Source organism: Coffea arabica, chromosome 1e (assembly GCF_036785885.1).
Source record: "Coffea arabica cultivar ET-39 chromosome 1e, Coffea Arabica ET-39 HiFi, whole genome shotgun sequence".
NCBI lineage: Eukaryota > Viridiplantae > Streptophyta > Magnoliopsida > Gentianales > Rubiaceae > Coffea > Coffea arabica.
The window spans coordinates 30,790,118-30,805,748 of NC_092311.1; the positions used below are offsets into that span (position 1 = coordinate 30,790,118).

The 15,631-nt window shown below is 33.5% G+C and overlaps 1 non-coding gene across 1 annotated transcript; it reads left to right on the forward strand.

Moving 5' to 3' along the window:
- Positions 1-444: 444 nt before the first annotated feature.
- On the forward strand, positions 445-551 carry LOC113719476 (small nucleolar RNA R71). Its single transcript, XR_003454901.1, has one exon. It is a non-coding gene; the product is annotated as a small nucleolar RNA R71 (small nucleolar RNA).
- The last annotated feature ends 15,080 nt before the right edge of the window (positions 552-15,631 follow it).

A 15,631-nucleotide genomic window follows, 5' to 3' on the forward strand; every position in this document is an offset into this window, starting at 1 on the left:
TCCAAAATTCGGGTGAATACGCCATCCTGGATTGTTTTGGAGTATGGATTGTTTTGGAGTGGACGGTTGTAATTGTTGAGATATTGAACCTGTTCGCTGCTAGAACACATAGAATCATCATGATCTCCGCCGCAAGTAGTACACCATGCAACAACTACTCCTTGATTAGAGTTAGAACCAACGTGCCTATTAAGCATCTTAACCACATTATCCATTTTTGCACTTAACATATTCAAGGTATCTACTTCAAACATACCTGCGGTTCTCTTTGTATTACCTGGTTCGTTTACCCATTGGTAGTTGTTACCAGCCATTTCTTCAATCAATTGTTGAGTTTCCTCAGCTGTCTTTTCCATCAAAGCTCCCCCCGCTGCCGCATCTACATGTATCTTTGTTGGATAGGTGAGACCATTGTAAAATGTTTGGACTACGAGCCAATCTGGTAAACCATGATGAGGACATCTTCGTTGTAATTCCCGATAGCGCTCCTAAGCTTCATACAATGTCTCTCCTTCCTGCTGAGAGAAACTAGTTATATCCATTCTGAGTTTAGCAGTTTTTCCAGGTGGAAAGAATTTATTAAGAAAAGTCTTAGCTAATTCAACCCAAGTTGTAAAAGTATTTGAATACTCTATTCATTAGAGTTTGTGTTTTACAAAAGACTTCTTATTACTTTCTTATATTATTTTTATTTTTCTAGTTAGGTTTTTAACTAATTTTCTTGTCTTTTCTTAAAATTCGTTTCTTAAATTACTATTTGAATAAAATTCTTCACCTATCTACAACCTTGTTTAGTTGATTAACGTATTACGATCCAACAAAAAGTATGGGCAATTCCTACCCAAGTAAAGACTTTTTCCGTCACTATCTTTGTTAATACTATTATATCTGAATTTTTTATCAACATGTTCAAATCTTTAAAGTCTCTTTTTCCCCTATTTATCTCAGGTATGGGTGCTTTGGACATAAGATTGACTCAAAGGCCTTTAAGAATTAATTTGTAATTTCAATATAAAAGTGTTAAAACACAAGTAGAGAAACTTTAGACAAGTTTTTTATGTTGGATTATAACAAATTAATGCAACATAAAATCTTAGGCATCAAGATGAGGAAAATATTTTATTGATGAAGAAAATTTACATCAACTAAAACACTTACTTGGTTGATAAACTTTGTACAATGGCTAGATTGATAAACTTTGTACAACGATTGAAGTCTTTGAATATGCTAATTGATGGTTCTAATATGAAACAAAAAGAAGGAACAAGAAACTAGTTTTCTAGCTAATAATCCAAAAGTGATTTGGATTATTGTCTGGAATTTGTTCTTGCAATTGCCGTCTTCAGAGTGGATGCTTGAATTTGAAGATAGACGTGAGTTTTCTTTCTCTCCAGGACCTATTCATCTCTGCTGCAGATTCCTCTTTTTATAGTTGCTAGTAGGGGTGTAAACGATCTGATTATTAAGCGTGATTACCTTTTACGATTACAAGTTTTCATTGGTCCTTCTTACTTTGATAATTTTAATACCATATTATTTATTAGAGTTTGTGTTTTACAAAGACTTCTTATTATTTTCTTATATTACTTTTATTTTTCTTGCTAGTCTTTAAACTGATTTTCTTGTCTTTTCTTACAATATGTTTCCAAAATTACCCTTTGAATAAAGTTGCTCACCTACGACCTTATTTAGTTGATTAATGCATTACAATACAACAAAAAGTAGGGACAATTCCTAGCCAAATAAAGATTTTCTCAATCACTACCTTTGTTAATACTATTATACCTGAATTATTTCTTAATTCTTTATCGACATGTTCAAATCTTTAAAGTCTCTTTTTTCCTTATTTATCTTAGATATGGGTACTTTTGGACATAAGAGTGACTCAAAGGCCTTTAAGAATTAATTTGTAATTTCAGTATAAAAATATTTAAACACTAGTAGAAGAAACATTAGGCAAGTTTTTTATGTTGGATTACAACAAATTAACGCAACATAAAATTATAGATATCAAGATGAGACAAAATATTTTGTTAATGAAGAAAATTTACATCAACTAAAATACTTACTTGGTTGATGGATTTTGTACAATGGTTGGATTGATGAACATTGTACAACGGTTGAAAACTTTGAATATACTAATTGATGATTCTAATATGAAACAAAAAGAAGGAACAAGAAAATAATTTTCTAGTTAATAATCCAAAAGTAGTTTGGATTATTGTCTAGAATTTGTTCTTGCAATTGCCGTCTTTAGAGTGGATGCTTGAGTTTGGAGGTGGACATGAGTTTTTCTTTCTCTCCAGGACTTCTTCATTTCTGCTGCAAATTTCTCCTTTTCTAGTTGTTAGGACTCCTTGATAAGTGCATATTTTACATGTTTTAAGTGTGTTTTATTAATTAGTTTTAGTGTGTTTTAACTACTTTGATACCTAATTAACTAAGTTTCCAGTGAAAATATGCATTTTGTGGTTTAAGTGGTAAAAATTGCATTTCTATAGATTTTAATGGTGAAAACTTCATATTTTGTAGGTTTAATGATTCAATCATCAAAAAGAGTGAGTTAAGAAGATAATTGGATGATTGATGATGGTTTGAAATGATAAAAAGAGAACATGAAGTGCAAAATACTCAAAGGATGAAATGCAAGTTTTCTAGCTTTGAAATATTGTGGTAGTTTGGCTTTATCTTGAGATACAAGCATTGGATTGAGGTGCTTCTTTTGAAACTAAAAGATAGATCTACATTTGGTATGAAGACATCGAAGTCCAGTTCAGCCGTTTTCATTATCAAAAAGTCGAAATAGAGAAGTACATTTTCACGATCGAAAGCTAAAATAGAGTTCTGACCAGTTGAGAGTATTTTGATCATTTCTTGGATCACAAAACTCCAAATTGGATGATTCTTGATACATTGGAAAGCTAACTCAAAGGGCTACAACTTTTATGTTTTGTACAATTGTTAGTTCAACCTCTATCATCAAGAGAATATCAGTTGAAATTGGACAAAAAATAGAGCAAGGATGAAATCTGTCCAGAATTGAGCAACCTGCAAAAGGCAATACGTGGGATATAATACACGACCTAAGGTCACATTTTCGAGATCCCATATTCATCATTTTCAGCTGTAACTTGCTCTGCAACTTGTTCTTTGTTCACACAACTTTCTAGCTCAATTCCAGCAAGTAATTTCGGTTGTATCTGACCAAGAAGAGTGTTGAAAATTGGAGAAACAACTTATGAGAGTTTCAAAAGTTAAAAATGGCAATTAGAAACAACTCATTTGGCTCTTGAATCCTCTATAAATAGCAGCCTTTGGAGACCATTTTCACTACTTTGGAAGGCTAGAGAAACTCACTAAAAATTAGTCTTCACTAGAATTTCCTTAGTTCATTAGTTAGGTCAGTATAGTATAGAATAATTTAGGTAGTTATATGTGTTATCTACTCTTGTGTATTGGCTAGATTAGAATGAAGATGCAGATGAAGAAGGAGGGGTTGAAACTCATGTGACAAGGGTTATCTCTTCTCCAACTCTTTATCTTTTGTATTGGATTCTTAAGTATGGTTAATATGCAAGTTTTGGATTTGTGTTTCAATATGTGTTTCTAAAGTTTATGCCTAGAGTTATAGATGAACTTGTTATATCTTATTAATGATATTTACTTGGTTATTTGATGATATTATTTTGAGTAAATTATTTATCACTTTTCTTTTCTAATCATGATTAAACGCTATTAATTGTGATAGTCTTAAGGGGTTAAGTTTGCAATAAGAATTAAAATTTAACACTAGCTCAAGAAAGTGATAAACCTAGAGAGTTCACTCACGAGAGTAGAGGTGCACTTATATGGCTTTAGTGACTTATTTCATGTAATTTCATAGAAGAAATAAGTTTGTAGTTAATTTCATAACCACGAGAGTAGGTATGGCTTAACTACAAGTATAGTTGATTCACTATGAGAGTAGGTTTCACATACATTAGGAGATTATGCCATAACTAGCCAAGATAATAGCATTCACTTAACCGGTAATATCATTTGCAAGAGTAGTAAGGAATTCCATACCTTTAGGAGTTTTCTATTGTATTTTTGTTACTTTTATAGTGTAGATTTAATTTCTTGTACCTGTGATAGTCTAAATAATAAAGAAATTTAAAAAACATCAGTAATTGATAATCTTCCCTGTGGGATTGACACCTAAGACCCTTATACTCAATAAATGACTCGTATACTTGCGAAAAATTGTATGTGGGGTATTTAGAATTTTATAAATGTAAAACTTGATTGTGGATAAGCTAATTGATATATGTATACCCCGCGCTTGTCAAGTTTTTGGCGCCGTTACCTGGGAAGATTTAGTCAATATCGGTGCTAAGAACTATTTTATTAGTTTAGACATTTTGCTTATTTTACTTATTTTTGTTGTGTCTAGTATTCTTGTTGAGTCTTTATTAGTATGTTTTGTATTTGTCGAGTCACTTATTCTTCTTGACTAAACTTGCTTTTGAACAACTTTGGGAGCATGTTTAGGGGTTCAAAAAGAGTAGAAAATATGTGCGGACAATGCATGAGAAGTGAAAGTTCGGTAGCTAATAGTTACTACATGCAAAGCTCTAAGCATAGAGGTAACCAAGAAATTATCGAAGGTATGTCATTTGATAATGGTTTGAGATGTTTAAAGGTTAAATTTGATGTTATAACGTTAAAAGTTCAACTGAACATCATTATGCATGAAATTGAGCAAAAGAAGAATGCTAATGCTTTCAATTCTTATCATGTGATTTGTGACTTGTGTGGAGATTATCATGCTACTCATACATGTAGGAAAGCATAAAATGTAGATTATTTTGATAAATTTGGGCATTGCAATCTTTGTTTTGGTCAAAATAGTCCTAATTGGGACAATCTTATGCTTATGATTAGGATAATCAATGTGTATATAATACTTCTCTTTATTTATATGATAACCAATCCGAATGTGTTCAATTTCAATCTAGACCATCTTGAGAATTGGCAATATAAAGTTAACTAATGCATCTTTATCTTAGAAATTAGAAAGTGAACCATTAGCTAACGATTCTAAGCCATCTTTGGAATTAGCTATAGAAAAGTTAACTAATGCAACCTCCGACCGTTTTGATAGGGTTGAAGAAAGGTTAGATGCATTAGCTTCTCACTTTGGTAGAATTCAAGATCAATTACATGTATTGTGGGAAGTTATTTCTTCTAATGACATGCACAATGACTCTAGTATGAATGGTGAGCATGTTGCATGTGAAAATGGAGTGCATTTTGATGAAAATGATGCATCTAATGTGTGTTTCAATAAAAAAATGTCTATTTCACAAGATAATATTCTTGTAGATGAGTATCAATGATTCATTTTTCACCCCTCTTGAGGAATGTGTTGAAAGTATAGGTGCTAAAGATGTCGTTACCCAAGAAACGCAAGCGGATGTTCCTTTGATGAGTTCTTAAGTGGCGCACATTCAAGGTAATATCTATGAAGCACTTGAGATAGGTAAGCCACTTCCACCTCTCACATCATTGAACACGTGCATTTTAAATCACTTTTAATGATCCATCACATCCTAAAATGGTGGATCATTCATTGACAAAACCTCCTTGAAAAATGAGGTAAAATAGTCAAGTTAATGACTATAAAGAAGCGCTTGTTGGGAGGCAACCCAATAATTTGGTGTTTTATTTCAATTTAGTGCAATTTTAGCATTTTGATATGTATTGATGTTATTTTATTTTGTTTATTTTGGAGGTATTGAAAATGGAAGCAAAAGTGACCAAATGAGGTGAAAAAGGCGAAATTTGATCAAGGAACCCAATTCCTCTATTTGCGTAAAAATTGTTTTTGATTCATTAGAAAGGGGTAAAATACATGTTTTGATCATTTTACATGTGCGTGTATTGATAATTTTGACAAAAAGATGATTTAGGATGCATTTTGAGCATCTGGGGTAAAAGTCAAATTTTTGAAAAGTTGAAAAATTTTGCAGAAAAATTACAAAATTGCAAAATGCGACTCAATACGCGACTAAAGATTGCATTTTCTCAAGTCGCATATTCTATTCTGCAACAATAGAATAGAAAACGTAGGCATCAAAACGCGACCTAAAGTCGCGTTTTTCTAGAAGCCATGTATTCCTTTCTGCATCATTAAAGCAGAAAACGTGACTCCAAAACGCGAGCTCATGGTCGTGTTTTTAAGTCACATTTTTAAGTCGTGTTTTTGGGTTCCTCTTTTAAAAGACAAAACGTAGGTTGCATTTTCTTCTCTTCTTCTCTTTCACCTCATGTATTTCCACACACACTCACACACATTTCACCAATCTTCTCTTATACACTATTTCCTTGCATAAAATCATTCAACAAACATCATTTAACCTTCATAGAGCCTTTATAACCGATTAGAATTCACATAAAACATATCAGAAATTGGTTGTAGGCTAGGGTTCACATTTTCTAAATCTATCAATTGGAGGTCAATTGGGGTGATTTTCATAGGGCTTTTTGCATCATTTGTATCACCAAACATCACTCTACCAATTTGAAGTAAATTTCTTGAATTTAGCTTGGTATTTTAAAAATTCGTCATTTGCATATCTTTTGAGTTTAATGATACACTTTGAATGATGAATTTGTGATTTATTTAACATTTTTAAGCATGTTTAGATGATCAAATGTGGGAATGTGATGATCTATACAATGTTTTAATTTATGCATATTCCTATTTTATGATCAATATAGTAGTTGCTTTTGGAATGTTGTTAAGCATAATTGGATGGTTCAAATTGCTAAAATGTGACTTGTTTATAATACTTACATAGATACATTCCTTATATGATGACATTTTAGCCAATTTGATTGCTTAATCTTCATATAGAGATTGATTGGATGATTAATTTTGAATATGTGAAGAATTTAGCAATTTTAGTGACATTTTAGGGATAAAATTGAACATGTGCATAATGTATATTCCTTAGATTGCATTTTACTTCTAATCTTGTTATTATATGGTGATGTTATAATTACCTAGAGAAGGAGACATGCTTATAATTCATATTCTGGGTAATAAATGTGATGATTGTGTTAAATGCATAAAAAGTTTGAAAAATGTTGTGTGATGACATGGGAAACATTGGCAAAGAGTTAGTTGCAAAAAAAAAAAAACCTTTATACCTTTGTCACTATTGCACATTTTGATCCTTACCTAGTTTGTTTTGCTTTTTCAATTCTTAAGTTCAATTACTAATGGTTATCCAATGGAACTCATGAAATTTTGGAGATAAGCGGATAATTGTTTGTGACACTTCATGAACATCAATCGCAATAATAAGGAGTATTCCTTTCTTTATCTTGGTTTTCTTTTTTACTCATTAAGGATAATGTGCATGTTAAGTGCAGGGGGAAGAATTAAGATTATATATATTGGTTGTGATTGACTTGTTATTGAAATGATTTGGACTTGCCTTGGAAATATTTCTTGTGCTTTAATTTGTTCAAAACTAGGTTTGTTGGCAGGGAGTTTTATCCATTTATAAGGGAAAACTCTGCTAAAAATTTTTCAAAATTTTGTCCAAAATTGCAAAATGCCCCAAAAAAGTTTTAATTTTTTTCCAAACAGCTACAAGTTCCATACCATTAGTAACTCAAATTCCTTCTACTTTTGAGATAAATGTATGTGACTTAAAAACTTCATTTCTTATTTAACTTGAAAATGACTATTATGTGATTATAATTTATTACATTTGTAGGATAGTGTATCTTGTAAAGTGGAGAAAATTATGCCTAAATTTTGTATATTTAATGAAATTTCTTCTCTTCACTTGATTTTACAAAGTTAAGTGATAAATATGATCAATAATTACAATACTCTTCTCATGATTATTCTTTTGAGGGGACTAATTATTATCTTTACTTTGAAAAAAAAAGAGAGAGAAAAAAAAGTAGAAAAAAAAGAAACAAAAAAGAGAGAGAACAAGATTTGTTCTACTCCAATGGTTCTTGTACTTAGTAACCGGGAGTTTTCATCTAAAAATATCGACTTTCATGTAAAATGGTACTTGAATTAAGAGTATGCAAAGCAACTTGAGAATTTGAAGTGTCGAATAACCGGTGATCTTCATTTAAAAATGTCGATCGTCGCGTCAAAAGACACTTTCACAACTTAAGTATATATTGTAGATATACTATATAAATAATTCCTCTTTAATTTTGAATAAGAAGATGACCATGAGTTTAGGAAGCATTTTCATTGATCATATGACTTACTTGATGGTGAAATTGGGTAAGGATGAAAAATTGAAGTGAACTAATTACAATTGTGGTATAATTGGCTCTCCTTTACTTGATATTATGAGTACTTGAACTTAATTGAATGATTGCATAATGGTTATTTATCTTGTTTTGAGGAAATGAAGTTGAATTGTGCACATATGTTTATTTTCAAAATTTTGGATCATTGTTGGTTTGTATTTTTTATTGCTTGAGAATAAGCAATGGTTCAACTGTAGGAGAGTTTGATAAGTGCATATTTTAAGTGTGTTTTATTAATTAGTTTTGATTTGTTTTAACTACTTTTATATCTAATTAACTAAGTTTCTAGTGAAAATATGTGTTTTGTAGTTTAAGTGGTAAAAATTGTATTTCTATGGATTTTAATGGTCAAACTTTCATGTTTTTTAGGTTTAATGATTCAATCATCAAATGAAATGAGTTGGGAAGATAATTGGATAATTGATGATGGTTAGAAGTGATAAAAAGAGAACATGAAGTGCAAAATACTTAAAGGATGAAATGCAAGTTTTCCAACTTTGACACCTTGTGGTATTTTAGCTATATCTTGAGTTACAAACATTGGATTGAGGTGATTCTTAAACCATTTTGAAACTAAGAGATAGATATACATTTGGTATAAGACATTAAAGTCTAATTCAATCATTTTCATTGTCAAAAATTCGAAATACAGGAGTATATTTTCATGGTCGAAAGCTGAAACAGAGTTCTGATCAGTTGAGGTATTTTGGTCATGTTTCAGTCCATAGAGCTCCAAATTGGATGATTCTTGATGCATTGAAAATTTAACTCAAAGGACTATAACTTTCATTTTTTGTATAAGAGCCATTTTGTGAGGACCCGAAAAAAAATTCTTATTTTTATCAAATATTAATGGTTTAATTAAGTATTTATCCACCTATTTTCCCCAAATAATTTATTACGACCATTTTAAATCCATTTGTATGGAATAATGTCTTCATTATACTTTTAAAACATCCCGTTAACAACTTCAATTTTTGGAGGATTGTTTAAGTGAGAAATAATGAACACGAGTGTTTCAAGGTGATATTATATTCGAGAGTATGATTATCCTGTGGAAATTAAGAACGGACAATAGCAGATTAAGAAAAGTTAATCGAGAATTAAAGGTGAATAAGTTCTAAGTGAGCATATACTACTCACGCGTGGATAGTTTTCCAAAAGACGTATGGATACAAATTTATTGGAGATTTGAGGAGTTAATACTCGACTCATGTGAGGACTCGTAAAACTCCTATTAAAACCCTATTTTGAGCTTATTTAATTATTTACTTGTTTATTTATTCCGAGTATTATTTTCTAGAACTATTGAACCTAATTACGTGGAAATATAGTTTCGTTATATTTTTAAAGTGACTTGTTTTAAGAATTAATTTTCGAGAGCGCGTTTAGTGAGAATGTAGACACCAAATTTTTGGTGTAATTTCTTTTACTTTTTATTCTCATTTGTCGTGGTTGCTTTTAGTTTTTTTAGTTTCTAGTTTCTATTTTAATTTTTAAGTTTTAACGTAGAAAAATCATGGAAAAAGAGAAAAAAAGGAAAATTGTTCACAAAAATACGTTCAAATTTAATTTTTTGGCATTTTGGTTTATTTTTGTTAATTTATTTTGAAAAAAAAAATGATGAGAAATGATGAAAAATGAAAGAAAAGATCGAAAATGATAATTTTGTTATTTTTAGTTTGTTTATTTCGATGTGTTTGTAATTAAAATTGTTGTTTTTATTATTATTTAGTTTTACTATTATTTTTGTTAAATAATTAAGGTGAAAAAAAAAATAAAAAAAAATAAAAAATAAACATCTCCATTTCTGCCGGAGTGCATTTTCAGTCTCCACACACACCCCACTTCCCTGATCCGTGACTTAGCTTCCCATTTTCAGGACACCATCTCCACTCCACTATCAGATTCCTAACCACAACCAAATCCTTTACCTCGTGATCATCGACTGAGATAGGAGAGAGTGAGCTGCATTCGGCAAACCAACCGAGGACAAGAGGGAATCCGCGAGCTGCAACACTTTAAAATTTCTGTCCGTGAGCTGGAGTGAAACCAGGGAGAAGCCGTGAGCGAGCTCCACCCATTCTGCACTTCCGTTTCTACCAACTACATCCAGTTTCCAACCGCAACAACCACCAGCTCCACCGGCTGCCACAGCCAAGCAAACCAGCACTTCAGACCGGGCGTGAGAACCGAGAGGAAAGAAAATTTTTCCAGACTTCTTGTGCGTAAGCTTAGCTTGCTACTGAGGTAATTTCTGGACTTAGATGAGTTGTTTATGGGTTGATGAAGCTGTTTATAAGCATGCATGTGGGGTTGTACGGTTGGATGATGAACTAAGTTACAAGAAAATCTGATTTTTAAGGAATTGGAACTGTCCGATTGCTTGAGCTGGAAATTTCAGCTTTAAATTGCTAACTTGTGATGATCTGAGCTCAGTTGTATGTTTAGCTAATTAGCAGCTGGATGATTGAGCTTTGCATGAAGTTAATCAACATGTTTAAGCAAGAAAATTGAGGGAATATAAAATCTGTTTACATGTATGACAACCGAGAGAGAAATTGGATGAATTTCTGGTTAAATGGTGATTTTTGATGACATTTGAACTTGATTTTGGACCCAATCTGATAGATAGCTCTTTATTTGGTGTTGCATGTGATCTTTATGGCTAGGAATTCGGTTGCATGGCTGGAAAATTTTATTGGAAGTTGCTAGTTGTCAAGGCATCTGAAATGGTTTACTATATGAATTTGTTTGTTATCAAAATTCTGATTGGAATTTTCTGGTTGCAAAACCTGTGAATCAAAAAAGCTGTTGGCTTCTTCGTTTGTTTTGCTTTTTTTTCTTTGAAGCTGAATGAGTGAGGCCGGCAGGTTGCAGGGGATTCTTTGCATTGTGTTTGTTCTTTTAATTTGGGACCTTAGGATGTTTTTTCTTGAATTTTGTTTGATTTGAAGTTAGTTGATGTCCGAACGCCTTTGTATTGCTAGACTTTGGTTGAGGTTTAAAGAACCTGTTTTGTTGTCTCCCTGCACATATGAAAGCTGAATTTGCACAGAAAGAAACCCGTGAGTGAATTCAAGTTGCTGGTTTCATAGTAATGTCGAAACTTTTGGTTTGGTTGCAGCTGTGTTCCTCCTCAAAGAAAGTGTTTAAATGTGTCCCCAGCTTTGCATCAGTCTTGCTTATGTGTTTTGCTGATTTGGTTTGAGTTATATATCTCGTTGTTTAGTTATAGGTTATGGTTTTGGTCGAAATTTGTTGAATAAAGCTGCGTGTTTACATCTAAAAATCTGAATTTTCCTTCTTGAGCAAAATTGTTTTGAACAACAGGTTTTGCTCCATCCTTGTTGCGGCAGTGATCACCTTATTGCTTGGCATCTAGGTTGTTTGTTTATTTCTTTCTGCCGTATGAAGTAGCCTCATGGGCCAAGTTGAGAGTGAACATGTGCACTTGTGTGTTGCTAACAACACTCTCAAGTGAATTTCTGGTCTAATGAAGTAGCCACTAATCCTTGCATTACTTGGCTGCACTTTGTATTTGGATGATTTGTTTACATCTTTGCGGGTAATAGATGGCTGTGTTTGAGTAAAGTGAACAACATGAGTGAGAGTCTTGCATCCGTTATTGGATTTGTGGCATTGATAGAGTTTATTTAGGATCCAACCACATGAAAACAAGCTGCAAAGTTCACTCAAGAAATTCTGCCGCAGTTTTTGATTTTTTTGGCCATAACCCATTTCTTTTCTTGTCGCTGTTTTCTTTTTGAATTACCATGGCTGTGTCTTTAGTTTAAGAAATGTAAATTTACAAGTTTCATGTTTGCAAAGTAGAGAAATGTGTGATAGTTTGCTTGGATTTTACTTGAAAAATGTGTGATAGTTCACTATGCCGAATTGCTGCAACTTACGCATATCAGAAATTGTAGAAAGAAATGGAATTGCAGAAGCTTTGGCCGTGAATGTTGATTTGCATGCATGAAATAATCTTCACAAATTTCGCTTTGACCCCTCAAGTCCCTTCTTATTCTATTATGGCCCCAGCAATTGAAAAGATTAATCGATTTAATCCTTCAAAGTTCCTTTTCCTTCCAAATTGGAATCCCATTTGTTGAATATGGATTTGTTTGATTATTTGAAGGACTTAATGGTTCAATTTTATAGCTACTAGTGGTTCCCTATGTTTTGTTTTTGAAGAATTTATGTTGTTTGATTTACTATTAAATTGGTGCATTAATCCTTTGTTTAATGGTTTTAGCCCAAATTAGAACCTTTTCCATTTATTAGCTTCACAAGCGGGGGAAGGTATAACTTTCTTTTATCCTTTTTGCCTCTCCCTATGTGATACAACGTGCTAAATGAGAATTGCATGTCTACTTGGCTTTCTTAAGTTTTCTTTAATTCCTTTCATTTTTAAGTCTTTCTTTTATTTTATTTATGGGGTATGTGTACACCTCTTGGCTTGTAATAGATAGGGCATTGGAGAGCACTTTGTCCATTTTTCCCCCTTCCCCCATTTGTTTTAGTTAGCCCATGTAATAGTTTCATTTGCTTTTGGGGTATTATTTGGTTTGCTATGTGTTTAATTTGCTTTATTAAGCTATTGCATCTAGTCGAGCATGCTAAGTGTTATGTGCTACGTGTTATAAGTGATTTTGCATGTCTACTTGCTTTCTATATTTATAAATGAATGTGATGGATGAATGTACGTTTCCGCTTGTCCAACGCTAGTCGGAATTCATAGAATGGGCTAGTCCAACGCTAGACCCTTAGGGATTTCCCCTCGTTAGTACATATTTGCATGTTCATTACATGCCATGCATTCTTTTTAGTTTTATCATTTTTTGCAGGCCCCCGACCCCCTTTCCCCTCACTTTTGGTCTTGCATCTCATGCTAGTTAGGGTACATTTGCCTGAAGGACCCCCTTGGGTAAGGGAAACGAGCGAGTGTGGCTTCAAAATAGCCTTAGCACGCTAGTTTTTCCTTCTAATCAAAGGAAAATTAAAATCACAAAAACTAGAGGTCATTCCCGTACCCGACCTGATGCATTCCTCTAAGTTCATGCATTTTCATATCATTTTCTCACTATTTTCCTCACTAATTATATATTTTAAATCCACATGTCATATTCACACACTTATTCACTTTCTTTACTTTTCACTTCACACATTGCACCTATTTTACTTATATATTTACTATTTTCATTCACTTGCACACGAGCATTTATATTTTTATTCATTTGCACACAAACACTTTCAAATTGCACACATGCACTTTTTTCTACACTTTGCACACTTACACTCTCATTTGAGTCCTCATTTGCATCATTCATGATTTTCTATGAGGACTTTCCTTATTGGCCGTCACGACTCGTGTGAATGGGACCAAAAGCCTCATAAGAAACATTTCTTAGATTTAGGATTGCATTTCTCATTCATTAGTCAAATCCAATTTGCAATACATACTTTGGGTAGAAAATATAGGAAAATAAGGGTTAAATCACGCAACTAGCCTTGGTTAGGTCGAAGGGGTGCCTTGGATTTTTATCCTTGCCTTCCCCTTCGTCAAATGTGACTCCCGAACCTTTTTCTTTGTTTTACGTGGACTAGGAGTCGTTTAAAAAGGGTTTTCTTACTTTTTTCTTTAAAAATTTCATTTTTTGGGTGACTTGGTACACCCTAACTCTATACCAAGTGGCGACTCCATTTTTCATATAAAAACCCTTTTTGAACTATTTTTCTTGGGTCAAATCGTCGCATTTTCAAAAGTCCCATTTAGACCCATTTTTGTTTTTATCAACAAAATTCATTTTTCCCAAATCAATAAAATTCAACAAAAAAACAATTATTTTATTTTTTCCAAAAAAAGTGGGGCGCGACAGTTGGCGACTCCACTGGGGACTTCCTAAGTGGGTCCAAGCATTTGATTTAGCCATTCTTTTCCTTTTTTCTACCCTTTTTATGTATAGCATTTGGATATTAGGATTGCATTTTCCCTTTCTAGGACTTTTTGCCACGTACGCGCATATCAAACTACTCCCTCACTCACGTATGTATGATTGGATGATTGGATGTATGATTGTACTTGCTTTATCTCGCGCTTTGCATTTGCATTTTGGGGGGGGTGTGTCACCCTTAGAGCCACGCGTTGGTTCTCGATCCCTCCCCTCCAAAACGTATACTATCATACGCGCATACGCTTTATTATTCATCCCTCTTTATTTTCTTTTTAGTGGCTTGTCACGCCACTCCACCCTATTAGGATTAGGAGACCCACTTGGACGTGTGATCGTGACACGACGTGTGCGTAGCACGATCCAATGGGTCACTCAATCTTCCGCTTTAAACTTTGGGTTGATAGCCTTTAGTTTTTAGTCGAAGGTTGAGGGTTTTTTATAGATTCACTCAAACATGCAGCCGTAACACGACGTGTGCGTAGCGGTGTTTGGGGAATCGCTCGAGCCACCGACAAAGGGCCTTGGGATTGATGACCCTTGGCCACGAGTCTGAAGGCTTGGGGACCTGAGCTTATCGAGTCTAGATGCATTAGTGAACCCCAACCGCATGCATCCATATAGTTCACCTAGGGTAGAGTCTGCCTTGCCCTAGTAGGGACACCATTCACGAGGGGAGGGATCCCACCCTTTTCCTTATTTACTTTTCCTACTTTTTATATCATTTAATTGTCCAACGTGTTATGTGATTATGTGTTGAACTAACTTTCCTTGTCTCTTGCCTTTGCATTCACAAACGTTAGGAAATAAGAGGTCGGGCATGACCTTCTTTTAGGACATACCCTTATAGATAGGCTATTGCATGTTTAAAAATTGTGGTATATTTCGTTCATAAATTAATAATGCCATACCATTTTAGGCCTACCCTGGCAGATAAAGGGTTCCTTAGGTCATGTCTCATTTCAAATTGCATATCTTACTGCTTTTAATAAACTGGCATCACGCATCCACCCTAGGAAGGGAATGCCATTTAGGGGATCCCGTGTTTAGGAATAAGCCACCATATGTCTCGGATACTTAATCCAAGGAGACTTGCACGTTTACATTTTTTGTATCATCCAAAAGGGTAGTGCACAAGGTAAGGTAGGATCCGATCATTTTCATAGAGCGATCTTTGGAATATGAGCGTCTAATAATCACCTTTTGGCCACTTTATCAAAATTGGTAAAAATCCCTTGCGTAAAGGACATTAATTTGAAGAAACCCAAATAATTCTTCACTATTGAGACGATAAATCAATGGAGGCCAAATCTTGATTTTAGGAGGCTCATAGACTAAGGCATTGT